Source organism: Alexandromys fortis, unplaced genomic scaffold (genome assembly GCF_014885135.2).
Source record: "Alexandromys fortis isolate MF-2015 unplaced genomic scaffold, M_Fortis_MF-2015_v1.1 scaffold_17, whole genome shotgun sequence".
Classification (NCBI taxonomy): Eukaryota; Metazoa; Chordata; class Mammalia; order Rodentia; family Cricetidae; genus Alexandromys; species Alexandromys fortis.
In genome coordinates this window covers 14,654,760-14,680,901 of record NW_026067896.1, presented here as the reverse complement: position 1 = coordinate 14,680,901, position 26,142 = coordinate 14,654,760, and the positions used below count along the sequence as shown (strand labels likewise).

At 47.3% G+C, this 26,142-nt stretch overlaps 2 protein-coding genes across 10 annotated transcripts in view; one reads left to right on the top strand and one right to left on the bottom strand.

The window, feature by feature from the left end:
• Positions 1-26,142, bottom strand: part of Arhgap26 (Rho GTPase activating protein 26) — a 1,368,274-nt gene that overhangs the window by 431,232 nt on the left and 910,900 nt on the right. For 3 of the 4 annotated variants that reach the window (XM_050161408.1, XM_050161390.1, XM_050161416.1), the window contains exons 1-2: positions 4,130-4,307; positions 476-639 (exon numbers count right to left, since the gene is read on the bottom strand). The gene's annotated coding sequence lies outside the window, so the exon portion shown is untranslated. Of the gene's footprint in view, positions 1-475; positions 640-4,129; positions 4,308-26,142 lie in introns of those variants that run through there. The other variant, XM_050161399.1, reaches the window with a different exon arrangement.
• Positions 18,976-26,142, top strand: part of Fgf1 (fibroblast growth factor 1) — a 96,437-nt gene continuing 89,270 nt past the window's right edge. For 2 of the 6 annotated variants that reach the window (XM_050161522.1, XM_050161513.1), the window contains exons 1-2: positions 19,008-19,309; positions 20,313-20,401. The gene's annotated coding sequence lies outside the window, so the exon portion shown is untranslated. Of the gene's footprint in view, positions 19,310-20,312; positions 20,402-21,162; positions 21,182-26,142 lie in introns of those variants that run through there. The other 4 variants (XM_050161565.1, XM_050161551.1, XM_050161492.1 and 1 more) reach the window with 4 other exon arrangements.

Sequence of the window (26,142 nt, the reverse complement as noted above, 5' to 3'; positions counted from 1 at the left end):
TTTGCAAGCCACGCATTTCATTGGTTGGGCTATCTCCCCAGTTCTGACTTCCTTCTAAAGTTCACCCCAGCAACAGAACCCAATGGGGCTACAGAGGAGCTGAGGATGTGTCAAGGAGTACACTTGTGATCATGATGTTGTATTGTTGCAGCATGGGGAGCCACCACTCAGTGTCCCTTCAAGAGACAACGTGCTGTAAGGACTACAATCTACCGACAGTCTCCGGCCTCTTCATACTCAACCTGAGTGTTCATGCTAAGCCACTCACTCCCCAAACGTCTCCCAGCCAAAGACTGATAATGTTAGAAATTGCAAAACCAGGTTATTTTCTAGCCAGTGTGGACCTCTTTTGGGGCAAAGCCCCTGCTGGAAATGCCAGTAGGTTCTCAGAACTGCATCGCAATCTGAAACTCATCCTACAATCCTCTTCCCTTCTTCTCTCTTCCACAAGGTCTGAAGGTTCTCCTTAACTCACCCCTGCCTCTTGACCTCTTCATCTTTCCCAGAAGTCATGGCCAATGACACTTCTATTGCCTTCTTGACATCTGCCTTCAGGGGTCTAACTCAACAGGTCAGTCTTCCACGCTAGGATGGACGAGGACCCTGGAGCTTGCAAACAGGGAGTCTTGAAAGTGCTTCCTGAAAAACAAACAGGAAACGGATGAGCACCCCAAAACAGAACAGAGGAAAAGAATGTGGAGCCCTCCCAGTCCTGTTTGCTGCCACCTCCCCATGTCTAGACCTCCGAATAGTGAGCAGTCTTGGGCTCATCCCTTGGGTATTTCAATTCTTCCTTAACAAGATCCCTAGTTAATGAGTTTTGTGAACTTCTATGCTTTTTTGCAGAGATGTGGAAGACTCTCAAATGTACATGACAGGTCATCAAAATTAAAAGATCTAGGCTTCAAAGGATACGATGGAGAAAGAAAAGACAAGTCACAGGATAGGAAGAAATGTTTGGGACTTCTAATATCAGCTAAGAACTTCCATCAAGAGTATCCGAGGCCAATTGAGAGAAATAAGCAAGTAATTTAAATAGTTATTTCCTCCAAAGTAGATATACAAGTGACCATCAAGAAAAATGAGAAATGTTAAAATCCTCACTCACTGGGGAAAAGCCAACCAAAACCACAATAAGATTTCCACTTCCCATTCCCTAGCTGGAATATGTAGCAAAGCCTGTTGATCACGAGAGGAGATCAGAGTGCTCAGGTACTGCTGATGAGAATGTGAGTTGCAGAGCCGATTACAAAGTATTCGGCTCTTCCTGAAAGTGTCAAAGTACCCTATGACCCAACGTCACTCTCTTAATTGCACCCAAGAGAACAAAACACACAGACTCACACAGTAACTTGTATGCAAGCATTCACAGTAGCTAGAAATGAAAACGACTTGATGGTCCATTGGGTAATAAGCAGATGAACCAAGCACAGTGGAATACTGTTTGGACACATAAAGGGGATGGGTTATTGATGGTCATTAGCGGGCCTTAAGAGCATCATGCCCTGGGAGGGCAGGCTGGCCAGTATACCTACCTGGCATTTATGGGGGCCTGGGGATCTGAACTCCAGTCTTCACACAGTACAGCAAATTCTTTATCCACTGAGCCGTTTCCTTAATCTGAGCCAAAGTTAAGGCTCTGAAATTCTAATCTGTAGTACCTCTGACTGTGACTGAGTATGACCTTAGAGGCCATCAGGGTGACCTCTAAGGCTACCTGATGGCTGCCTTTAGGAAATACCAAGGGACACAGAGATGACATAGGGATATGCACATGGAGAAAGATCATGTAAGGACCTGGCGAGAAAGCTGTCATTAAAAATCAAGGACAGGGTTGGGAGCTGGCTCAGGGAGTAAAGGCTCTTGATGCCGAGCCTGATGACCTCAGTTGGATTCCTGGTCCCCACACAGTGGAAGCAGAGAACAAAGTTGTCCTCTGGCCTTCATAAACACATGGACAGGGACACACACACGTCAATAAACGTAAAGGAAAAACAAGAAGGGGACGGGGTGTAACTCAAGGGTGGGGTTTTTGCCTAGGATACCCACAGTTCCAGGTTCCTCCTCCAACAACACCAGAGAAACCATGACAAACCTGAGAGAGGCTTCTGGAAAAAGCCAAACCCGAAAACATGTCCCTCTGGATCTTCCAGCCTCTAGACTATGAGGCTATTGCCGCACCAGCCACCCAGTTCGTTCTAGTTTATTCTGGCAGTCGGAACAAACTAACGCTCCTACCCACATCCCCACCTCCCCACCCTACCCACATCCCCGCCTCCCCACCCTACCCACATCCCCGCCTCCCCACCTGTCTTTCCTTTAATTCCCTGTGTACCCAAAGATGGCCTTGAACTCCTGATCTTCCTGCCTCGCCTCCCAAGAGCTGGGACTCTGCAGGTGCACAGGATCCTGCCGGCCTCAGCCATGCCATTGCTCACTGCAGGCCACTGATTGCCGTTCTTATAGTCTGGCCTCACCTCCACCCGTGATGTGCTTTGCACAACTCCAGGGGGCACCCAGGCTTCTTTGCCCCTTCCTCTCAGCCCACTTCCCTCGGCTGGGGCCACTCTGGCCCTGTGGAAGTTCCAGATATAACTCCTGGGGTGCTGTACGGCTTTGTCCCCCATACTGAACCACTTATCTCCCACACTTCCTCACCCTGCAGCTTGGTGTTCAAATGTCGTCACTCCCTGAGGAGACTTCCCCCAGTGACGCTATTTAAAACGATCAGGGCCGTGGTCTATGGCCAGGGAGAGCTGTTTCATCTTGCTGTTTTAGTTAGGGCTTCTCATCTCACATAGAGCGTTGCTATGGATTTCATTGCTTGTATAGCGTTTCCATTCCTATCTTCACACACCCCCCATACCCTGTACCCCACCCCACACCCATACCTACCCACCCAAAGCCCACTCACATCTGGCCCCACTGCCCCCCAGACAGTCTCCTCTACGAAGAGAGAAACTCTGCATCCTCTTGGCTAGCTCCTTGTGCCTAGGGCAGTGTGTCTGGCCTTTGGTGGAAGCTCAATAAAGCTGACCTTTCATTAATTAAAAAAAAAAAGGCTAAGAAACTAAGCATCATCCAGGTTGTCTTTAAGACTGAGCGCTTCTTTTCTTGAAATAATAATAATAATAAAAAAACTCAGAACCAAATTTGTGTGCTGTCTTTGGTAGACATACTAGGGAATTTGTGCACAAATCTGTTGGCTTTGTTTGTTTCGCTTCCTTCATTTCCCCCTTTGCTTCTATTTCTTTTCCTGGGATGGTCTATATTTCTGTTAGCTAGCTTCATTTTCTTAACTGTTACCGAACAATGTGAAAAGAAGGTAGAGGTTTTCTGGTTTCCTATGGCTGTTTGCTCTCTGGCTGCCACGGGGGTGAGTGGAAGACACAGCACAAATCCCCAGCCCATCTTGTTAAGTGGACACAGATTTCTCTTGTGTCAGGAGTCCCTGGGGGAATTCTGAAGCACGACAAATTGTCCCAGGGATCATTAGCCGCAGAGGAGGACCTCACGGTCACAGGAAAGTCATGGAAAAACAGCGAGGAAGCAGCTGTGTCTCCTTAGCCTGTAATACGCTGGGATAAAGTTGAAGAGAGTGTTTTAAAATCTGCCTGCCCTGAAGGGCACGAGGAAGGTTTCTGGGTTAACTGCCTGGGTGCCAGCAACTCAGGAACAGAGTGGCATTGTCCCACAGCCTGAGTCCCTAGAGAAGAGCATTGCTCTTTTGCTCCACGTGGAAGGTTCCATAGGGCTGGAAGCAAAGCTACACTGAGCTACCTCCCAGACATTAGGAATGTATCCCTCTGCTTCCTCAGCGGTCAGAACCTGTAGGCTAAAGCCAGGGTCCTCAGGCACTGCAGCTTCCTGCACCTACAGGCAGCTGCTCCAGACTGCCAGGGGGAGTGTGAAGCCAAGCTGGCTGAGGAATAGAGGCTGGGGCTGCTTCAAGGCCAGAAAGAGGTCTCTGACTCCTGCCGGGCTCTCCACGAAGAACTTTGCTGGTCTTTCACACACTCAGCTGGGCCTCCAGGCTGGCTGAGCACCCAGGTGAAGAATCCTGTGTTTTTCCATCACAGTTTCTTGGCCTCTGACTCGAGATGGCCTCAAATGACATCACCTTTCCTACCTTCTTTGCTTCTTTGTCTGATGTTGGCTGGCACTTAGCTTCGCTCCTGAAAACTGGTTAAGTCTGGAAAACGGATCGAGGGTCCAGGAGGGAGAAATCTGAGCTTCGCGCTTCTCCGTGCGTCACAGTGCGTCAGGATCAGATACGCAGCCGTTCCCACACGGCACTTCTGCTAAAGGTTACCTGTTAAAAATGAACCTGCTGGGGCTGTGGGGTGGAGCCCAGTGGGCAGCACACGTCTTGGTTTCACGTCCTTCAGTTCTATCTTTGTTTCTATTCCTTTTCTCCAATTCTGTTGTCTATTGCAAGTTTTGCAATGTTGTGAAGCAATGTTAAAGGTGTGCCTATGGCCTATCTGTCTACGGCTGTTTGTTTGCTCTCTGGCTGCTGTGGGGGTGAGAGAAGCTTGCGGGAAGTTCTGGGCATGACTGCCACACCTATAATCCCAGCACTTGGAAGGCTCCTTCAGAAATGGGATAGGACCAGAATTTTAAGGTCATCCTCAGCTACGTTAGCAAATTTGAAGCTACTCTGGGATAGAAACCATTGTCAAAAAAGAAAGAGAAAGAGGAAGGGAGGGAGGGAGGGAGGGAGGGAGGGAGGGAGGGAGGGGACAAGATGAGACGAGAAGAGAAGAGAAGAGAGAGAGAGAGAGAGAGAGAGAGAGAGAGAGAGAGAGAGAGAGAGAAAGAAAGAAAAGAAAAGTAAGGCTGCCCACCCTCTAGAGCTGCTGGTTTGGTGGGCCTGGATGAGGACAAGGAGCCTGCATCTTTAACAACTTTAACACCATGGATGCCTGGATACCAGCAGGCTAAGATCACACTGTGAAATTAGTCTATAGACTCGGCTAACAACACTGATGGTCCCAGACTCTGTGGGATGGAGAGAAAGCAAGATGCAATCAAGAAGCTGAACTTCAAATTATAATCTTGCCCTGGGTAGTAAGATGCAATGCGTTATTCTTGTTTTGTTGCTTGGTTTTGTTTTGTTTTGTTTTGTTTTATGTTGTGTTGTTTTTTTCCGAGACAGGATCCCTCTGCATAGACTTGGCTGTCCTAGAACTAGCTCTGTAGACAGGGCTGGCCTTGAACTCACAGAGATCCACTTGCCTCTGCCTCCCAAGCGCTGGGATTGAAGGCGTGCGCCACCATACCCAGCTAACAATGTGTTGCTCTTGTGAGGTTGTCAGCAGAAGTGAGCCAGGGCTCTCAGCCAGGCACTTGAGGTAAACAAGCACCACTACCTGGAATGCATTGCCAAGCTGGGGTGTTCAGCAGCTTAGGTGTAAAATCACATTTTTGACCCATAATCTTCCATTTCCAATGGGATTCTGAGGCTATACCCTATTGTAAACTGAGGTGCCCTAGAAAAGGAGTTTGGATCTTGCCTATCCTTACTGATCCAGAATGCATAGCCCCAAGTGTGCTATATTTCAGAGAAATTGGCACACAGATAACTGGGTTCTCCTGCTGCTGAAATTATTTAATTAAAAAAAAATACCCAGCTCAACTTTTGCTTTTGACGTCTCATTGGGCTCTCATCATCACCTGGACAGCTATGCACACACCTAGCTCAGAAAACTAGAGGGAACCTCCTTGTATAGGGCAGAGGAGACGGCTCGGTGGATAGAGCACTCATTGTATATTACCTAGCTGAACGGATGAGTTCCAGGATCAGTAAGTAAAGACAAAAGGGATTAAGGAAGACCCTGGACATCAATCTCCAGCCTGGCCTCAATATACATATGGACTCACTCACATGTGAATATATACATGTATACCCACATGCACACAAACACTCCCACAAAACAAAATACCTCACAATGGTCCAGCAGCTAAGAAAGACCCATAGCTGTCCTTAGTGGTTTTGATCTTAGTCATTCTGACTGGTGTAAGATGGAATCTCAGAGTCTTTTTGATTTGCATTTCCCTGATAGCTAAAAATGTTGAACTTTTTTTTTAAGTGAATCCCAGTATTTTCAGATTCTTTTGTTGAGAACTCTCTGTTTAGATTCATTTTTATTTGGATTATTTGGGGTTTTTTATGTCAAGTTTCTTGATTTCTTTATATATTTTAGAGATAAGCCCTCTGTCAGGTGTGGGGTTGGATAAGATCTTTTCCATTTTGTAGACTCCCATTTTGTTCTATTGACAGTGTCCTTTGTCTTACAGAAGCTTCTCAGTTTCATGAAGTCCCATGCTGGAGAGGATATGGACTAAGGGGATACTCCTCCACTGCTGTTGGGTGTGCAAACTTGTATAATCACTTTGGAAATCAATATGGAAGTTTCTCAGAAAACTGGGACTCAATATACCTCATCTATACCAACAACTCTTAGGCATATACCCAAAGGATGTTCAATCATACCACTAGGACTCTTGTTCAACTATGTTCATAGCAACATTATTTAAAATAGAGAACCTAGAAACAACCTAGAAGATGCTCCCTCAACCAAAGAATGGATAAAGAAAATGTGATACATTTACACAATGGAATATTACTTAGCTGTTAAAAACAATGACATCAGGAAATTTGAAAGCAAATCGATAAAACTTGAAAAAATAAATCATCCCAAGTGAGGTAATCCAGACCCAGAAAGACAAACATGATATGTAATTACTCATAAGTGAATATTAGCTGTAAAGTAAAGGATAACCATGCTACAATCCACAGACCATAGAACCTAGGTAACAAGGATGCCCCAAAAGGGGATGAATGGATTTACCTGGGAAGGGGAAATAGAAGAGATCTTCTGGGTAGATTGGGGGTGCGTGGGGGTAGGAACATAAGAGATAGGTTTGGGGAGTGGATGGAGGGGGAAAGTCTTGATATTGGGGGCATTTGGGGGTCAGGTAGAAACCTGGTGCAAGGGGAAATCCCATGAATCTACAGCTAAGACTCCTAACAAAAGTGGAGAGGGTGCCTGAACTGGCCATCTCCTGCAGACACATGCACACGAACACTCAGAGAGAAGATTGGTGACTACCTTAATTGTCATCAGAGAGCCTTCATCCTGCAACTGGTAATGGAAGCAGAAGCAGAGATCCACAGTCATGCACTAGGCTTGGGGAATCCTGTTGAAGAGAGGAAGATAGGAGTGTGTGTGTGTGTGTGTGTGTGTGTGTGTGTGTGTGTGTGAAGGTCATCACAAGGGAACCCATAGAAACAACTCACCTGGGCTCACAGCTAGGGAATCTGCATGGGACTGACATAGACCCTTGGACCCTCCACTCATGTGTGACAGTTGAGTAGCTTGGTCCACTTGTGGGACTCCTAGCGGTGGGAGCAGGTGCTGTCCCTAATGCTTTGGTTGGCTTTTGGGACCCTATTCCTCATACTGGATTGCTTTGTTCAGCCTTAATATGAGTGGAGGAGCTTAGTCCTACCCCAACTGGATATGCCAGGCTTTGTTGACATCCCTGGGAGGCCTGCTTCTTTCTGAGAAGAAAGAGAGAAGTGGGCTTGGGGGATGGGCAGAGGGGAGGTGGGGAAGGAATGGGAGGAGAGGAGGAAGGGAAACAGCAGTTGGGGTATAAAATAAATGAATAAATTTAAGGAAGGAAGTAAGGGAGAGAGGGAGGGAGAGAGGGAAGGAGGGAAGGAGGAAGGGAGGGAATGGGGGGGGCACAGCAATAGAAAGTGCATTCCTACTTTGCAGAACTCCTCCTGCTTAGGGAAGAATCCAGGTGAAAAAGGCCAGCTGGAGGCCCCTCCCCCCAATACCCCTCCTCCAACCCCTCCCACCCCAGCTGAAGATTGATAGGTTCTGAGAGAGTCTGGATGCAATAATGGCCGCTGTATCTCTGAGTCATCCAGGAGCCACTGTGGTGGGCATGCATCCTGTGCAGCACCATCCTGCCACCAGACGGGCTCCTCCTCGCCAGGTACCACACTGTGCCTAGGGGACAGCACTTGTCAGAGGAGCCACTGGCACCCAGAACAGTGACTTAAGCCGCAGGAGCAAGCACTAGATTAGCCGACTTGCAGACGAGCCCACAGGCGAATTCCCGCCCATTCAAGTGCAAGATCTGTGGTCACACTTGCCTGTGGCATATCCCACAACTGACGTGAGTCAGAGCAGACTGCCAGGCAGCCTTGCTGTTGAGTGCTGCGCTCGGCTGAAGTGTGCCTTCTGCAACACGTTTATTCCTCTCACTGGTAGCAAACACTCTCTGGGGCCTTCTCTGTAGCCTGTCTACATGCTCAAGAGATTGGTCCCTTACTTCCCAGCATCCTTAGTACTATCTCTATTCCCTTCTCGCCACTGGCAGTCTCAAGCAGGTTCTACCCTTCCAATGCCTCAGCTCCTGGTGACACCTGCTCACCGCCCTGTTCCCCACTGATCTTTCCAACAGCTGCCTTCCACAGTGTGCTGGAGCCCATGAAAAGGACCCCTGCACGCTTTGTGATTGCCCAGAGCCCTGAGACTGCACACAGACGCATTTAGAAGGACTGACTTCAGCACCCTCAGATGTCCTCAGATGAAGGACTCTGAGAAGATGTTGGCATGGAGGACAAGGGCTCTTCCATTTTATCTCCTGGCAGAGGTGTGAACAGATCAAACACCAACATGGTTTTATCACCGGTGAATACACAGGAAGGTGTCCTGGAGCACTGGTTCTAGTCCTTGAGCCAACTTTAGCCTCGTGGAGGATGGGGAACAGCCATGGAAACAGATGGCAGGAGTGGGGCCCACTCCTGTAATCCCAACACTCCAGGGGTTGAGACAGGAGGATATTTGTGAGTTCAAGGCCAGTCTGGGGTATGGAGCATGATCTGATTTTTTTAAAAAATGTCTTTATTATTCTTTCAGCTGAAATTGGTGACACAGGTTTGTGATCCCAACACTTGGGAGGCAGAGGCAGGGGCATCACTGCAAGTTCCAGGCAAGCCTGGACTACAGAATGATACTCGGTCCCAAATAAATAGAAAGTAATGCATGCAGGGGTGGGGTGGAGGCATGGTAGAACACACCTATAAATTCAGCTACTAGAAGGCTGAGGCAGAAGACCCATAAGTTCAAGAACAACTGGAGCTATGTATGGAATCCCTATCTCCAAAACAGTAACCAAAGCCAAACAATAAACAACAGGACCAGAGATCACTGGACCTGGAGCTACAGATCCCAGAGTGCTGCGGGGCATGAGAATTGGAGTCCTAAACTGGTGGTGGCTGGATGCTGATACAGTTGGTTTTGGGACCCCACTTTGAGAAACCTGACTCTAGCTCGCTAGGGTGAAGTCTACTTGAGCCCTCAAATTCTATCACTTTGGGGATCTTCAGAAAGAAAGGTGGTCCCTTTATTCTTCAAGCCTTCCCCTTGAGAGCCCTCGGGTGGCGCACTGATACTCATGGCTGAGTTGAGGGTGCCCCCTAGTAGTCACTATGAGAACTAACCTGCTCTTTAATGCATTTGCTTTTACCCTTAACAAGGTAAGTCAACCTTTAAATTCTACCTGCCTTACAAAAGAGCCAGGGAACTGGAGATGCTCACCACGGGCAAGGCTGCTGTCCAGGTGCAGAGGAGGGGCTAGGGCCCCATTTGATGCATGTTGGATGAAACAAGTGACCTGCGGATGATACCATGGCTTTGGAAATTTTGCCCAAATAAGAAGTCTTTAAAGACTTGCTTCTCCATTCAAAGTTTATAGATATTAAAATCAAGACAGGGCTGGTGAGGTGGCCTAGTGGGTAAACGCACTTGCCACCAAGATGGACAACCTGAGTTCAATCCTTGGGGCCCATATAATGGAAGCAGAGATCTGGCTCCCACAATTTGTCCTCTCACCTCCTCCACATATATGTTGTGGGCTGCACATGCCCATCCCCACCCCCCAAAAAAATAATGAATGTAATTTAAAAATCAAGACAGATTCTAAGGTCAACTTAAGAAGAAGTCGTACTGAGTGCTAACCTTTCCAAGATGTTCCCTATGCGCTGTGTGCTGTGCTCAGCTCCTCTCGTAGGCCCATCAGGGACGTGTGCAGAAATTGCTCTGCTAGAGTCCAGGCTCAAGAGACCCAAGTTTAAGAAGATTGCCCAAATAACAACTGGTGGAGAAGTGAGGGAGAAGGAAGGAGAGGAAATGAGGGAAAAGGAGGGTGAGGGGTAGAAACGTGCTTTTGTTACAACTTATTATTCATTATTATTTATTGCTGTGATTAACGATATTATTATTACTTGGTCATATTTATTCATTGCAGTCGGCAGGTAGAAGCAACCCAAGCATCCGCTGCTGGATGACAGGCTAAATAAGACCTAGCGCTGCGTACGATGGAGTATCGCTCAGCCGTAAAGAGGAAGGGACATTCTGCCACGTGGGGGAACCTGGAGGACATCCTGTTAAAAGGGACAAGCCAGACACAGAAGGGTAAACACTACTTGATTCCACTTTCCTGACGACCCAGGGGGATCAAAGGGGAATGGTTGCTGCCTGGAGCTGAGGGGCCAGGCGGACAGAGCAGGTACTATCGGCAGGTAGGGAGTTTCAGTCGTCCAGCATGGAAGATTTGTGGAGATGGAGGATGGTGGTGGTTGCCTAAGTATGTGAATGTACATTTAAAAATAGTTATAAACTGTAAACTTGGTTATGTCTATTTCACCATAACTAAATCTATCCATCAACCGACAGACTCCAAACTGGGTCATGTGAGGTTCCCCCAGATCCTTCAGCCTTGCTCTAGTGTGCACAGTTGAAGGGGCTCCACTGAGAGTGGACTTTAAGGATCCAGGATTCCCCCCCCCCGCGGGGGGACTACAGGCTGTACAATCCAACCTTCTAATGTACAGGTGCACCCAGATGGAAAGGGGGAACATCCAGCCACTGGCTAACGCCCCACCCCACGAGACAGTACCACATCCTGTTCCTGTTGGGAGCAGCATCTCCCAGATCCTCGCTGGCTCATTTGCTAGTACGAGAGATCCTGATACCACCCTGTGGTGGGGCGGTGGGTGGGGGTACTGAAGAGCCGACCCCTAGTCTATGCTTCCCTTGCCTGCAGCCTCCTTCGTCAGCCCTTGGGAGAAGCAGTCACTGTGACCACGAAGGGCAACATTTGAGATATCTCTAATGAAGGAGAGAGACAGAATTGGTCCTCCAAGATGAGGACACACGAGGCAGGAATAAATTGCATTTCCAGGCTCCTCCTGCTTTACTTCCAAGCTGAACAGACGTTATTTTTATCAAATACTTTGTATGCTGTGACATGCTTTGCCAACTTTCTATTATTAGACAAATCAGGGGAAATCTGAGTTTGATTTCTCTTGGATCACCCTCCCTTCCCACTTTTGCCTGGCTGGGGGAGGGGGTGATGACTGGGGAGGGGACCTTGGCTTATCAATAGCAATAACAGGAAAGTGGCCGCCATCAAGGACTCACTTGGGTGCCCAAACTTCCTAGAAATGGTTCTCCCTCCTTTGAAATGGTCTCGATCTTGGCATCGTCCCAGATGCCACAGCTGTGGGACCGGAAAAAAGCAGGCATTCTAGAATATTTGACAACCGTGTCCTCGCCCCCATTTCCTGTGAGGGAGGGCTTATGGTGCTAGCTAAATTCTGGTACATTTCTCCTGCAGAATATGGAAACTCAGGAAGGAGTCTTTAAAAGTTGCTATTCTGTGGGTGGGATGGCTTGGCAGGGCCACCTAAGCAAGGGCTCTCTTCTGAAGGAGGCAGACGAGGTCAGAAGGCCAGAGGAAGGATAAAGGACACAGAGCCAGGGGGGTGCTGAATTATGGGGTGGGAATTCCGGAGGCAGATTCGGGAGGTGGGGTAGATGGTAGGCTGTCATTAGGAGGGTTTGCGAAAGAGACAAGCGAAGAGGATTCTTCAGAAATGCTGTGGGTGTTATGAATGGAATCCACCCCCCAGCCCTTTGGCATTTTAAGGAAATTGCAGAAAGACATAAATTAACTTTAGAACTATGCTTTGCATTGCAGAAGGCGGAGAGATGGACCGACTGGTGTTTACTCAAGGCATCCCGGACTACTGGGAGGCTGGGATTTAATAGGAAGGAGTCCTACTTGCTCCCATTGCTCCCTGCAACTCAGCCTATGTTTCTCATATTTTAAACTGGTGTCTTGGACTTGTTTCTTTCCAAGTGTTTTTCAGGTTTTTTCCCCCCTTTGAACTATGTAATAATTACTTTGTTGTTGTGACTTAGTTGTTGGCTTGAGAGAGGGTCTCACTGTGTAGCCCAGGCTGGCCTTGAATCTCTCCTCCTGCTTCAGTTTGGTAAGAGCTGGCTTTACAGGGGGGCGGGGGGGGGGGCATCCATCACACCTGGCCCAAGAAGGTTTTGTTTTGGTTGTTTGTTTCTTAGCACTGGTGTTGAAAATTGGGATGTCGTGTTTTAAAAGCCCGTGATTCCACTTCTGTTTCTTGTACTGACAAGGCCCTCCTGCCCCCCTCCCTGGCCGAGGACCCGGCATCCACAACTCCCACAGGTGCAGCTGCACGCACACCTGGCTGCATCTTGATTTACACCACCTACCATCCCGTCAGGGCAGACAGAAGACATCTGCCCGGTGTTCCCGGTGGCTGGCAGTGACAGGAACAGAAGCAAAACTGAAAATGAAATCTTGTCCAAAGCGTCAGAGGCAGAGAGGTCCTGACGAGCCACCAGGAAAGGGCCCGGAGGATGACGGCACTCAGGACAGCAAGCTCAGTAGATGGGACATTTCCTCCTTCTGGAAAAGACAGCTCAGGAAGTGAGAAATCAGACAGCAGCTCAGCCCTCCACGGAGAAAAGCTGGAATCCAGGGCCTCCCAAATGTGGGAATGCCTGTAACCTCTACTCCTGGGCCAGGACCCCCTCAGGACTGTACCTTAGGACAGGATGGATTGGAAGCAGACGGGGTTTCGCGAAGCCTCAGCCAACATCCAATTAACTTAATTCATCAAATTAGAATGAGGTGATCCCAGACTGCTGTGGCTCCCAGGTGCCCTGCAGAAGCCATGTAAATACTCTCTGGAGAAATATAATAACATCCTATAACATCCAAATACGCCTCTTATTACTTCTACTAACAATTTTCACATATAATTTCAGCATATATAAAAATAACCAAGGGCACATGGAAACGAGACAATATGGAAGCAATTCAGCAGAAATAACTATAATAGAAAAAGTACCAGAGATCTACAGTAATTTGGAGTTAGCAGAAAAGACTTGAAAATAACTGTGGTTGGGTTAGCGAGATGGCTCAATGGGAAAAGATACTTCCCACTAAGCCTTGGAGACCTGAGCTCAGTCCCTGGGATCCATATGGTGGGAGGAGAGAAGTGACTCCTAAAAGTTGTCCTGTGACCTCTATATGTGCTTAGTGGCATACATGTGCTCATATCCATGCATACACATAAACATAAAACAAATACATATAAAGAATTTCATATTATATTTACTGAATGAGATAAAATACATGATAAGAAATAGAGAGCTAAAAACTATAAAAAGATGATAATTTAATAAACTAAAGTAGAATGTTAGAACTGAAAAATAATATTACAAAACTTTAGTTAGGTGTGGTGCCAGAAGTAGCTGGGTCTTTATGATCTGGGGGTCAGCCTGGTCTGCACAGCCAGTTCCATGCCAACAAGGGCTACATAAAGAGACCTTGTCGCACAAACAATGAACAACAACAAAACAAAGTAGCTGAACGTGGGAGCCTGACAGACTGGACACAGCTGAAGGAGGTGTGGGTCAGAAGAAAACATCAGGATAAACACAGAGGAACGACATGATGTAAAACTGCTATCGGGAAAATAAGAGGCGCAAACGGCGAACACCGAGACTGTAGAAGAAGTGAGAGAGCGCGGGGAAGCAGTAAGAGTCGAAGAGAAAACGGTCGAGACACTGCCAACAGTGACTAAAGGCACAAGTGGCACACTCTGAAAGCCCAGAGAGCCAGAGGCAGGACACGGTTTTTTTAAAGCCACTTTCAAGTACATTACAGTAAAATAGATAAAAAACCAAACACAAATAGAAAATAAGTTAGAGATAGCCCACCATGGCTTTAACAGACAGAAACCGGGAAAGGAGAAATTAGTGAAACCTAAACAACTCAGGTGACAAAAGAAACCAGCTGACAACCTAGAACCTCACGCCCAGGGAAAACAGCCTCTAGTGTTTAAAAAGAAACTAACAGGCCGGGTGATGGGAGTGCACAGTTTAACCCCAGCACTGGGGAGGCAGAGGCAGGTGGATCTCTGTGAGTTTGAGGCCAGCCTGGTCTACAGAGCTAGTTTTAGGACAGCCAGAGCTACACAGTGAAACCCTGTCTCTGAATAGATAGATAGATAGATAGATAGATAGATAGATAGATAGATAGATAGATAGATAGATAAAACAAATTTTTTTTTAAAAAAAGAAGTTAATACAGATTCAGGAACTTTTACAAGCACAAAAACCAGAAGATGTTCTTTGTGGAAAAGCAAACACAGTTGAAGACGACAGATTACGGCAGTGCAGGGCAGAGATTCAACATAACAATGTCTGTCAGGAGCTAAAGAACAGGGAAGTGTCTTAGCAGCACATACAGGCCAGCAGAGGAGTCAAATGGAATGAGGATTAACACGTTCAAAGGTCCTTGCAATACTATGGGAAAAGACAGAAGTGCCAACTAACACTAGACATTGAGAACTTGTGATTCGGCATTGTTGTTCTAGAGCCACCTGCAAAGAACAGTCAAGGGATTTACAACTTCCAGCACAGTGGAGGAAAGCACAATATTCAATTGCTGCAAAAACAGCGAAAAAGAATAAAAAGCACAAAAAAACACACACAATAAATGACATTTAAAACTAGGAGAGCAGAGGCAGGAGGATTGGCATATATGTGAAAACCCCATCACAAGCAAAGAAAAAATAAATAAATGAATAAATAAATAATCAATAAGATGGGAATTTAAAGACAGGAGTGGTGGCTTATGCTTGTGGCCCAGCTACTCCAGAGACTGAGGCAAGAGGATCATAAGTTTGAGGCCAGCTTTGACAACTTAGAAAGACTTTGTCTCAAAGTAAATAAAAGGGGTTAGGGATGTAGCTCGATGGTAGAGCACCTGCCTAACATGTGAAGGCTCTGGGTATAATTCCCAGTGCCAAGAGGAAGAGCACATTAGGCTTAAGTCTGGGAAGGTTGACTATTACATTAAATGTAAAAGAACTAAGCGCTTTAATTAAAAGTCAGTGATAGAAATGACTAAAACTTTATGCACGGTTCATAAAAAGGTCTTAAACTTTGTATTAAAATGAAATTTTAGAGTGGTAATACAAATGCTAATAAAATTATAATAAAGTTAAATAGGACTTACAGTACTATGTGACAAAGACTTTTAGACTAAAAACAATATGGAGATAAAGAGGAATACATGATTGTAAAAAGTTTGACTCCTAATGGCCATAAAATTTGCACATACCATATAATACAGCTTCAAATGTATAAATATGACTCTGGAGGGGGTAGATAAATGAGCAGGGATCTATGTGCATTATTTGAACAGGCTTAGCAAACTTTATTCTGTGAACCCAACAATTACAGGATTCATGTTTTCCTAATATTTAGGGCCTCGCCACCTTGCAAGGAAACAATAGCCCTGAAATGTCCTACCTCTTTTTCTGTACACACAGGACTTTCTTTGGCTACTGAAATGTGAGAAGTGACTTCCAGTGTATTGGCAAGCATCTCTCCTCTCCTTCCCGAAAACATAGTTTTCGAGCTTCTTCAGTCCAAGTACTTGACACGGAGCATGCTTCCCAGCTGTAACACCTGCTTCTGCGTTACTCTCGGTACAGTTCACTCGCACGCCACTGTACCTTACGCCAGCTTCAGCGGGGCAAGGGCCTGGAGACTGGAAGAACACACAAGAGACCTGGGTCATTCCTAAGGAGATCAGCCCAAGGCCCTTTATTCAACCTTGGGGAAATCCTTATATACCTAGCTGCTGCACAAGGAATTTCCCCCCAGGTAGGTGGGAAATTTCCACACCCAAAATGGAGTAAACAACACCCTATAGCTAATCACCAGGCAGGGCAGAAGAAGTATAAAAACAAACAGGAAATGCTGGCTGGCTAGAGACTGTCCTCAAAATGAACCCCTGGAGCAGGGGTAGACCCATGGGCCCTACACCCAGCCAACTGCAAATGGATGTGTCGCTATTAGTGAGCATGTTAGGCAGAGGCAGTGTGAGCTAAAGGAACGCTATCAATGGAATGCATGAACACGCACGTGTGTGTGTGTGTGTGTGTGTGTGTGTGTGTGTATCTGATGAAATGGGAGTTTACTAGATTTGGTTTATATGATAGGCCTGTGTGGTCCAATAATGGCCATCTGCGTGCTGGGGCACACAGAGACCCTCATAGCTGCCCAGTCCGTGAAGCTGGATGATTTAACAGTCTCAGTCCAACACTGAAGTCCCTGGAGAGTTGCTGATGGTCAGTCTTCATTGGGAGGCCAGAGAAGCGGGAGTCTATGGGCGGAGGTCGGCATAGCACCCCTAAATGAACCTTCTCAGGAAGTAGTGAAGGTGGCAGCTGACTCCACTTCCTCCTTCCACCTCCTCATATCCGGGCTGCCAGGGAGATGTGGTACCCTACTGAAGGAAGGTCTTCCCAGCCCTGAGTGAATTCTCTCTGAAAACACCTTCACAGATACACCTAGAGATATGTTTACATCCTGATTCCAAGGATCTCAAGCTGACAACCAAGTTTCCCCAGTCTTTGTTACCTCCAGTCACTAGGAGAGTATTTAATTTATAACCAGAGCATATTCAGGTCTTCCCTAAGTGAGAGACGGTATGGGAGCGGTGCTTTTCCTGGGTAAGGAGGTAAGCTGGTTTGGAAAAGGGAAAGCAGACCCCAGGAAGAGCTTAGGAAGTTTGTTGCAAGTGATATTTATTTATTTATTTATTTATTTATTTATTTATTTATTTATGTTTTGTTTTGTTTGAGACAGGGTCCCTCTACATAGCCCTGGCTATCCTGGAACTCACAGGCTTTGTAGACCAGGTTGGCCTCGAACTCACAAAGATCTGCCTGCCTCTGCCTCCCGAGTACTGGGGTTAAAGGTGTGCTTCACCACTGCCTGGCCATGGTTGCAGGTGAGATACCTGAATGTTAGCAGGGATGGAGAGAGTGTGTTTTGAGAATCTAATCCAGGGAGAGAGGAGGATTAGGTAGAAAGCCACCACCAGAGACTCAGCTAGTTTGGCTTGGTTCTCATGCCCTCTAGAGGTAGCTGTGATTTGGTGAGAATTTCTCCCCGGTCACGTGCCCATATGAAAAGCTCGGTCAGTGTCTTGTCACAGCAACAAGAAACCAAACACGACAGTCTCTTTCTTTCTCTTAACTGTCTAGAAGTCCCTTTCCTGAGGTTTCTCCATGATTTTTTTTCCCCCAGATTCTTGGAGCTCTTTGAAGCTTTATTCTTGGTTTAGATTTCATGCCCCGAGGGCCTGCTGCCTTCGCCCGTTTCGCCAGGAACAAAGCTGGCTCCCAGGGTCAATGTCCACAGGGCATTCTTGCCTCGCTAAATACCCGCTGTGCTCGCGCTTCAACAGCTGAATTCCCGCGGCTCGTTTGAGTAATTATTAACCTGCTTCGTTGCTCAGTGTCCTGAAAGTAGCCATGGCGAGGAAGTCAGCATAGAGCAAGCTGGATTTCGCTCACTGTGTTTATATCTGGTGCCCAAAGGCCTGAGAGAGGGCAGATGCTCAGTGCATGGGTCATGACCCTGTTGCTCGCAGGCAGCAGTAGCCAGATTGGTGAGCAGCAATCTTCATGAATTTTTTGCCATGTTTTTTGAAGCAACTCTAAAAAATGCCCCCCTGAACGTTGAAATCAATAGGTCAAGGGACATCTATATCGATCGCTTCGAGGCTCAAGGAACGTGGCAGAAGAGGAAGCAGAAAGAAGGGAAGAGCCAGAAGACAGGGAGGGGCGCTGCAGAATGAATTCTTTCCACTCTGACATGGACATCACACTCACGAAACGGCAGCAGTTGTCGTTAACTGTATCAGACCTGCGCAAGACTCTGCCCGACAGTGTTCTGACATACACGGGGAGGGGCCCAAGAACCCCCACCTTCCCCTGAGGAACTATCGGTAGTTCCTGTTTACCAGAGGAGGGCAGACAGCGTCTTCAGTGGTCTGGCTATCGGTAAATTGCTCACGGTCTCATAATCTCTCACCCACGTCCATGTAACTAACCGTAAGTAACTTAGTCGTGAACGCAATAGACCCATCTTAAAGACTAAGGCAGGGAGCAATACAAGAAGACAGCTGGCATGCCCATAAAACAGGTGTGCGCATATCACACACACGCACACACACACACACGCACACACACACAAACACACAGGGATATTTTTTTTCTAATATTACCTTGAATTGCTTCTGCAGTTCTAGCAATCAATAATGAACCAATAGGGGAAGTGGTTGTTCAATGAGGAAATGCTTAATTTATCATTAAAGAAAGTTGTTTTAAATCATCAAAGGAAACGTCTGGATCATTAGGAAACCTGGAGATTTTCTTTTCTTTTTCATTTTGGGCAAAGACACCTTCCTTAGATTTGCAAGGGTGATGTGACTTCTCAACTATTATACAAAAGGGGAAGAATTATTATCGGCACAGACACATTCCCTGGCAAAGTAACTTTTGATGGACCTGGGAAAGGATTCTAAAAACTCATTTTGGAGATAGCCGGTACATGATTGCCCTGGTGTAATGGCACACAGGAGCCTGAAGAGGGCAGCGTTGGACAAGGAGTTGAGTGCTACCTCTGGCTCTTCCTAAAGAAACTGGGCACTTGAGCTCTGACGGGTTGGGAAGACCAGCCTGGGCAGCTCGACCCAGCTTGCTCTAATGTTTGCACAGTGAATCACTCACAGGGAAATGTCTCCAAGGACAAGGGAGAGCAGAGATTCCATCCTGTACCTAGACTCAGCCTGGGACAGTTAACACACAAAAAAGCTATTGTCTCCTCTTCAAGACCTGAATTTGGGGATGAAATTGGAGGCTGAATGAACGGGTCTGATTCACCCCTGAGGCTCTAGTTCCTTCGTTCTCTGGGGGAAAGGGTGGCAAAATCTTAACCAGTTCTACTTGAGAAGGCAGCAGAGCAAATGGTCAAAAAGCGCCAGCCCTGGAGGCAGACAGTCTGGAGCCAGCACCTCAACCTTTCTGAAGGTAAGGTTCAGCCTTTCCACATCTCAGCTTCCCTGGCTGCCACACAGAGCAAAGGGTTGGCTGCCCCGAGGATGAAAGGGGCTGGGGCAGGGGAGAGACGGCGTTCAGGGCATACAGTGAGAGCCCAGGGGACTAAGAGCCGTGACAGTGGAGACAATGAGGTTAAGGTGCACGCCACCAGGTCAAGCACGCCTGCTTCAGCTCTCCATTCCCACTCCATGGCGAAGAACGGGCGGTGAGAAATCCACCCACTTCAACGCTGTGCTCCACAAGCCTAGGAAACAGGAACTACCAGGAGAGCGAGGGAGAATTGGGTGCATGGTCACCGAGCCTAGCTTTCCCGCACTGTTTGCACAATGCCTTCTAGCCTCGGGGTCCGCCCCGGGTTGACCAGAGGGTCTCCTTGTTTGGAATAGTGTGTATGCCTATGTGGCACGACCACCAGTCTCAGAACTCACCTGCTTCACATGCAGAGGGAAGACAGTTCCCGTTGCATGCTCTGAGGGCAGCGATCAACTCGTTGAAAAAGCATGCGGAGTTGCAAAAGTTGATCAGAGCAAGACCCCCCCTCCCCATCTCATGTGGGGGAAGGGACAAGGGCAAGTTCAGAGCAGGGCATAGACACAACTTGGCCAACATACTTGTCCTTTCACCTGGCAGCTGTCCAGCCCCCAAATAGCCTGTGTGTCTAGTCCAAAAATAAATCACATCAGAGGGGAAATGAAAGAGCATGGACCAATGCCAGCCTGCCTTTCAGGGGCTGGACAGGGCAGCCTTACCTTCCTCCCGTCCCATCCCCCCCCCCCAGGCCAATAAGCCACCTGCTAAATGGCCAGTGGGGTGTATGGTTTCACCCAGCCTTTCCCTTGGAGGGGGTGTCTCCTCAGCTCCGTTCACACCTTAGAGAGAAAGGACAAGTGGCTCAACAGCCTCCAGGGGATAAAGGCCTCCTTTTCTGGGTGGACACTCCCTTCTAATGGTGAATGGAACCGCCCTTTTTCAGCAGGCTACTTGCAGCGTCCTGGGAGCCCAGTGTTATTGCAGCGGCTGTCACCACCCCAGAAAGAAAGCCCCGCCACCACAGAGACAGAGGTGAGTGCCTGCCTTCCTGCTCCTCGCCTTCCACTTGTTCCTCCCCCCTTTCCTCAACCCTTGTGCCCCCACTCCCAGATCTGGGTCAAAGATAGGCTGGAGTCTTCAAAGATTCCTGCCTCTCATTCAGAGGCGAATTCACCCCCCAGAAAAAAACTAAGGACGAGTTCTTAGCCAGGAAGCAGGAAATTATTCCTACCCCTTGAATTATCTGTGCTCAGATCCAAGAAGAGGTAACCAGGAAATTGTAAACTAGTCAAATCCCATCACCATAAAGTTAATGCTTTCTAAAAGACACAGCATGGAACAGGAAATAAAAGAAACAGCTGGTTCTCCCCTAAGGAGCAAAAAGGAAAACAAAAAAACAAAACTAAGACTTGCCAGTCTTCCGTTTCTTGCTCCTCCCTGGTGTTTCAGGGTCCTGCAAAAATATACTTAATAGATTCAATAACTCCTTACTTTAAGAAAAGGAGGAATGAAGTCAGGAGTCTGGGGAGAGTTCCTGGGTAAGCAGAGGAGGGAGAAAGAAGGGCCTTTTGCATCTTGGTGTAGTCTTCTGCAACCCTGAGGGCACCATTTGAGGATAAGCACCGGGGCCGCTATGCCCAGCACATGGGTTCTGTTACTGCAGACACAGGCCACTCTGAGCAATGGTTTGCATCTATCCATGCTAAGAAGACGTCATCAAAACCCCAACAGGAGCCACGTACTTGCATAAATCTGGATTCTGTCAATGATCACAATCTAAACCGAGAGTGAAGAGACCCAGGCAAAAAGATGGTATGTCTCCCCTCATGTTGAAAGCTGAGGCTTTGGTACAGTGGCGCTAGGTGGGAAGGTATCCTGAGTCCTTCTCTCTCCATCCTTTGCCTTTGGCTCCTGGTCAGGTTCTGTTCCCAGAAGGACTTGCCGTGATGGTGGCTGCCAGCAACTCAGTCCACATCCCACTGACATCCCGCTCCAGCTGGACTTAGGCTTGGGTCTCACAGAACCAACGTGGAAAGGCCTGCATCTATTGCTGCCTTGGAGTGGGGGTGTCATCTTCTCCAACGCCACCTGGGTTGAGAGTAACAAGGGTGACTCCCCCAAAGGCAATCAAAGTGTTCATCCCCAGAGAAGGGGGCTGGTTACAGGAGCCCAACAGTTGCCACTATGTGGCTCTTTCTGCAATGGTAACTTTGGTCTCCCTTCTCCTTTCATTCATCCGTGTTATTGATAAGAAGTTTCAGAGGAAGAATAATTATTGGTAGAACAGATCACTAAGAGATGCCTGCCTTGTCGTACCCAGAGACCCCTGGCAGTGAGGAAGGAAATAACACCAGAAAGCTGATGCTGGCTCAGGTCTAGACCAGCGCTGTGCCCTGACTACTCTAGGCTGTCACTCACTGCCTCTGCCGTACATGTTACTCTGTCCTCCACTCCCCTTGTCCCCAATCCTCTCTCCGCTCTATTGATGGAATTCATCTTGCCTGGCAACTGCTCACTTCAGAGTATTGCTTTCCTTGTGGCCTTGTCCAACCCTTCCAGACACTTTTGCCATCTCTCTTCTCTGAACCTGAATGGCATTGTCAGGACTGCTGTTTGTTTATGTATTCTTTAAGAAGTCTGAGGAGCTGGCCATGGTGGCACACGCCTTTAATCCCAGCACTTGGGAGGCAGAGACAGGCAGATCTCTGAGTTTAACGTCAGCTTGGTCTACATAGTGAGTTCCTGGCCAGTCAGAGCTACACAGTGAGACCCTGTCTCAAACCAAACAAACAAAAACTTCATAATGTTTAGTTTCTTTTCCACCTGAATTTTGCAACCTTGGGGGAAAGGTAAGTTTTGTTCCCAGGCCTTTTGCTAGTATCTGCTGTATAACTGGTGTCCAATTAAGTGAGTTCAACTAACTGACCAACAGAACATTGGCCGGCTCGTGGGCCTCAATTCTGACTTTAAAGCGAACACTGGTAAAGCTCAGGATGCAGGCAGAGCCCCTGTAGCACCATCCCATGAAGTCTCCACAGTGAATTTGCCCACCAGGCACGCCCTACTACTAAGTCATTTCAGGTGGGGGAGGTACATGCCCTTGCTCATACAACCAGTGAATGGTGATATTGGGGTGTGCCCCAGGCATGCCTGCCAGTTCATTTACTGTTCCATTTAACATAGAGATGCCTCTCAGGGCCATCTCCTGGGGCCTGATTTTAAAGCCCAAGAGACCCAAGGAAGTTGGTAGACTACATAGGACCCTCATGTTTTAAGACACCTCTCCATCACCTGACTTGGATTCAACCCCACTCCAGAGGTCAAGGGATCACGGAAGGAGTTTCATGGAAGGAGGTACTCTAGGGTTCTGTAGAGAACAAGGTACTTTACAGAGAAAAGGGTGATCACAGGGCAGGGTGATCATTCCAAGAACTAGTTCAAAGATAAGTTTTAGAATTCAAGCTTGACCTTCTGGACACTGGTCACTAGATGGGACCCTGCCCTTTCTCCTGCCCCTGCCCTGCCCAGCATGGTCAAGCAGAAAAGGCCTAGGCTTTTCATTAGGGGATAGTCTCTGGGATTCAAGAGGTGACCAGATTCTAATCTCAAGAGAAAACCACATCTTAATGTCATCATAAATGGAGACTAATACCATCCATGCTCTCAAGCCCCAAGCCATGGGCTCTGAGCTGCAACAGGTGCCTGGGAGCCAACAACACCCTCCATCTGGGAGCACACACTGGCCTATTCATATGGACTTGACCCTCCGAAGAGTAGAGCCCATTGGACTTCTTTCATTTATCTTCACACTGCCCTGTAAGGGTCACAAGCTGGCATTGCCACCTTCCTTCTAGGGATGACATAATCCCCTTTGGAGACTGAGACCGAGTCAAGTCCCAGGATCACCCAGAAGGTTCCAATGGAAAGGAAGCAATCTGAGGGACTTAGCATCCATGCTTGCCTGCTTTTTGCATACGATTATGATGCGGGGACACATACACACATGCATACACACAATACATGCACATACACAAGTGTGTGCTCTGTGTATCACTCCTCTGAGCGTCTGAATCCTTAGGTTAATACTAAAAAGACAAACCTCTGCAGGTTGGAGAGATGGCACAGGGGTTAAGAGAACTTGCTGCTCTTGCAGAGGACCTGGGTTCAGTTCCCAGAACCTATATCAGGTGGTTGTATACCACCTGTAACTCCAGCTCAATGGGATCAGAAGCTGTTTTCTGGTTTCTGAAGGTACCCACATGCATGTGGTGCATACATACATACTCAGGCTCACATGCATATACATAAAATAATCCAAAACACTGCATATCTTCATAAAAACATTCACAGCATCATTATTTATGATACATAGCCCTAGATATTTATCAGCTGCTGGATAGAGTAAAATGTGGTGTATTTTTACAATGAAACATTCAGCAGCAAAATTAAGAAATAAATTTTGATACATACTACTACAATATTATTGAAATTTGAAGATATTATGCTAAGGGGAAAACCCTACCTTGAATGATTGTATTTATACAAAATGGACAGGAGAGGGAATCTTCAAGACAGAAAGGAGCTCTGTGGCTGTCTGAGCCTGACAGGAAGGGGGAAATGTCAGCTGACCACTAAGGGACACAGTTTCTTTTGAAGTGACAAAAATATTCTAAAGTGACTGTGCTCCATAGGTTTGTGACTATAGTAAGATCACCATGCTGAACACGTGATCTGTAGGTCATGTGAGTTATATCTGAATAAAATGTTAAGAAATTGTTTTAGTTAGGGTTTCAATTTCTATGGGGAAACACTATGACCAAAAGCAACGTGGGGAGGAAAAGGTTAATGTCAGCCTACAGTTCCACATTCCAGTCCATCACTGAGAGGAGTCAGGGCCGGCACTGGAGTAGAAGACATGGAAGAATGCTGCTACAGGATGTCTCTCTGTGGCTTGCCTGGTCCACTTTCTAAAACAGTTCAGGGCCACCTGCTCAGAGGTAGCACCACCCACACCCAACATTACCTAAAAATATGTTCTACAGAGGTGCCGACAAACAATCTGAATGATACATTTTTCTCAGTCAAGGTTCTTCTTCCCAGAGAACTCCAGCTTGTGTCAAGTTGTCACATAAACAAAACAAAACAAAACAAAATAAAACAACAAAAAACAAACAAACAAAAAACCTAGCCATCACAGAAATTCAGTGGGATCTTAACCCAGTGATGAGGTTAGTTGAAGGTGAGGTCTATTGTGCTCTGGTAAGTTCAGGTCTCTCCCACAGAGTGTAGGGACAGCCAATGGGAAGACCATAGATAGAAGAGAAGGGTCCAGGACAAGTTTCACCTCTTTGTACAGGTCCTGTTAAAGGCTGTGTTGCTTGCTTTGCTGTAGTGCTCCCTAGGATGTTCCCCCTAAGGTTTATCATCTTTTACATGCAAGCTTCTGGTTCATTTAAATGGTAGACTGGGGATCCAGATAGGTTTGTTTGTTTTGCCAAACAGTAAGGCGGTTACCAAACGAGGCATTCTTACCGTGAGACTAAATTGGGCTTGGGGCATCTTGATTCTTTCCGAAATGAAACTTAAAAATGTGTGTGAGCAAACATGCTTGCTTTTCTAGGGGATGGGCTCATACTTTCATCAGATTTTCAAGGGGCTTGAGATGGTCTAGAGTTCATAGCCTGCTGCAGACCAGACTGCAGGGCTCTGAGCACCAGGCTTGCATCTGAGCCAGCAGCGCAGCCAGGCTGTTCCAGCCACACTTATCACTCCCAGCGACAGACAGCTGTGCCAGGTTCGGTTCTCAGTGTTCCCAGTGTGCTAAGGACAGCAGTGACTCTCATGGGCTTCCCGTTGGACCGCTAACACAGAAGGGTTCTCATCCCTGGCCATCGGGTCAATGCAGCTGAAAAACCATGTTAGCTGACAACACTTGGATTCTTTCTGTCCCAAAGACTTTGAGAAGGTTTAAGTCCAACACAGAAAAAACTGCAAACCAAAGCACCATTACAAAGAAAGTGCTGGGTCCATCTGGGCAGGCTTGGCACTATGCAATGAGCAACGCACAAGTAACATAAGGAGTGAAGAGGTGAGCATGGGCTGAGCTGAGAGATGCGGTGGGACTCGTGACCTTGGCTTTGTTCTCGGTGCAAAGGAAGGGTACCAGACAGACGATTCTGAACAAAGAGAGATGCAATCTGACTTACCTTTTAGCAAGGTTCTTCTGGATGGTCCCATGGGGCTGAAGGGACAAAGACGGGAAGACAAGTTAAAGGGAAGTTACTGAAATCAATAAACCCAAAAAGAGAGACTGATGCTTGGATGAACTAGGCCAAAGTCCCCAAATCTCATTCTGTAGCCCAAGCTAGCCTCGAACTCCCTGTCTTCTGCTCCCACCTCCGGACTGCTGAGATTCCAGGCCTGCACTACCTCACAGGGCTCGGAGGTCTGTGCGTAAACAAATAAGCAAAGAGCGCTGTAAACGCCACCATAGCCATGTTCCCAAAGTCACCTTCTGCCTGAGAGAGCCAAATCCCACACCCCTGGCCATCTTCAGGGAGGACTGATCTGGTGAGGGCCACTTTACACGCTTTGGTACTCTATGTTCTCAGAAGAGCTTCGGCATACCGAGAGTAATCACACAGGCTGGATTTGGCAGTACAGCGGACCCGTAGTTCTCGGCTAGTAGGATGACAAAGCTGAAAGACTGTCTACACTGAGTTCAAAACCAGCCCAAAGAAACGAGTGGAATTTTGTATCAAAACATGCTAAAG